Raw genomic sequence first — 3,049 nt, forward strand, 5'->3', positions numbered from 1 at the left:
CTTCCAGCCCAGCGTTTCTCATGATGTACTCTGCATAGAAGTTAAATAAGCAGGGTGACAATAGACAGCCTTGACATACTCCTTTTCCTATTTGGAACCAGTCTGTTTTTCCATGTCCAGTTCTAATTGTTGCTTCCTGACCTGCATATAGGTTTATCAAGAGGCAGATCAGGTGGTCTGGTATTCCCATCTCTTTCAGTATTTTCCACTGTTTATTGTGATCCACACAGTCAAAGGCTTTGGAATAGTCAACAAAGGCCATTAGGTATCATCAAAGCTGTACTTTAGAATATACAAAAATCACTATTCTTGGACTGTATCCTAATTTTTTTTCTAGTCCTTCAATATCTGGATATAAATCTCCAAACTCTCTTTTCCAATTTTCTTCCATCTTTCTGACTTGAAATTATAACAAAAACATCCCTTTTCTTGAAGCCTTTTAAAATGAAGCTAGATGACTTGATATGAATTTCAGAAGTCATGACAGCAGCTCATGTCTGGACAATCTTTGCATCTGTTGCTGTGCAGATCACTCAAAAAAGTTCAATAGAGCATCTGATAACATCACCAAGGACATTCAGATTACAAAAGATGCTTTGAGTTAAGTCTTTGGGCGCTTGCTACCTGGAAATATCAACTGGCTGTCCTCTGAAATCAGAAATTGGTTTATAACCTGTTTCAACCATTGACTTTTGTTTTTCCTTTATTTCCAGAGAAATGCCTCTTATTAAACATCTGACTGCTTGCAACATATAGACCTAACTTTGGAAATCCATCTACAGTATTATCTATTGAAATTAGAGAACTGTTTAACTGAATTGACCTATTCTCAGGACTAAGAGACTGCTTAAACCAGATGGAATTTCAATATAACAGTGAAATTTCTAAACTGTAAAATTTCTTAGGGAAGTTTCAAAGGCAGGGAATGAAGAGTGTCCACCCCCAAATATGTCTCCTTTGAATAGAATTATTTTGAGTTGATAAAGTGGTATTAGATAATAGAATTACTTTGGATTACTTGTTGGCTGAAAAGGGAGGAATCTTTACCAAAGCTTCCCAGGTGGCACTAGTGGTAAAAAATCCACCAGCCAATGCAGGAGACATAAGAGACTCAGCTTCCATCCCTGGGTTGGGAAGATTTCCTGGAGGAAGGCCTAGCAACCCACTCCAGTATTCATGCATGGAGAATCCCATGGACAGAGGAGCCTGGCAGGCTATATAGTCCATGGGGGTCACAAAGAGTAGGACACCACTAAAGCAAATTAGCATATAGCTCTACCAAAGCAAATGCCTCCTACTGAACCTGGATCAACACTTCTGGTGTTATAAAAACTCAGAGACAAGAAATAAATCAGCTATTTGATGCATATTCAGATATAGTCTTTGATTTATTTGATACCAACTGGTTAAGGTCATCAGAGAAGGCAATGGCAACCCACTCCAGTACTTTTGCCTAGAAAATCCTATGGACAGAGGAGCCTGGTAGGCTGCAGTCCATGGGGTCTTGAAGAGTCAGACACGACTGAGCAACTTCACTTTCACTTTTCACTTTCATGCACTGGAGAAGGAAATGGCAACCCACTCCAGTGTTCTTGCCTGGAGAATCCCAGGGACGGCGGAGCCTGGTGAGCTGCCTGCAAAGAGTCAGACAGGACTGAAGTGACTTAGCAGCAGCAGCAGCAGGTTAAGGTCACGGGGATCCTTGCTAAGGAGCATACTCCAGTCTCTTGGCATTACCTTCCTGAAATCAGCACTGTGGACTCCCTGGTGTACTGTCTTCTCTTCAGGGTCTTAAATACATGTTAGCAGCCATCAGCAGTATAAGAAATGGTGTCACTGAACTTGGAGCAACAGAAACAAGACAATGAGGTGACCAGCAAAACCAGTTCTTCCACAGACTTATTATACCTGTAAGTTTCACCATTAGACAACAACGACTGAATCTCGATGGTTATTGAGAATGGTACTAGGATCAAATTTTGCTCATGATGTCACGTAGGAGAGGATGACCAAAGGAGGGGAGATATTAAAGTAAACAAGATGGCCATTAACCTGAAGTGGCTCCAATGTGTTGATAGCTTATATAAGTAAATAAAAACTAGAGAGCCAATGAATCCAAATTCAAGTATACAAAACTTTGGAAGAGCTAATAACAAAAAAATTAACTATTTAAGCTACAGTCAATTATTTATTTGTTTTTGTTTTGCTTCCACATCTTCTTTTATAAAAACCTTTCCCAGCACTTACTGATGGAGTGCTCCCAACCATTTTTGGTTTGGCACTGTACAGTTAAAATGAATGCTTGCTCAAATGCTTCAAAAGTTTAATGTATTCTATTTGTTTACCTTTTTGAAAATTAAAAATAAGTTATATTTACTAAAAAAGAAATGTGCCTTAATATATTATAAGATGTATGTATTTACCTGTGATGGATTCATTTTGATATTTGGCAAAACTAATACAATTATGTAAAGTTTAAAAATAAAATAAAATTAAAAAAATAATAATAAAAAAAAAACCAAAAAAAACATGTATTTAGATGGATAAATGTTCAATGGTTTGTTGTCTTTCTGTTCATGGTGAGAATTTTCTTTCTTGCAAAGCTTCCCAAAAGTCATTATCTCGGTTTCTCAGAATACAAAACAACAGTTGACTAATGTGCATAACAGAACAATTTCTTCCATATGGTATAAAGAACTAGTCTTTTCTGTTTGTAGATGTCACAAATTTCTAGGGGAAAAGTCAGCAATCTTCTACTTTTTTCTAATCTATTAAAATTCTTCCAGATTTCCTATTGCAACTACAGCCATGGGCCTGTGATTATCACTAACTAAAATGTAAATAGACTTTACAATTGAAAATATACATGCAGGATGAGTAAAGATTCATTCCCAACTTGGCTACAACAGTACACAGACATAATGATTTCAGATTCTACTAAAGCTAATGGGAAATGTCCAAATGTCATGCTAATTTCTATCAATATGTACCCTATAAGTGCTTTGGGAATGAGGATTAAGTTTGCTACTAAAGAAAACTATTTATTGAA

The sequence above is a fragment of the Bison bison genome, unplaced genomic scaffold (genome assembly GCF_000754665.1).
Source record: "Bison bison bison isolate TAMUID 2011002044 unplaced genomic scaffold, Bison_UMD1.0 scf7180017864514, whole genome shotgun sequence".
NCBI classification, from domain to species: Eukaryota; Metazoa; Chordata; class Mammalia; order Artiodactyla; family Bovidae; genus Bison; species Bison bison.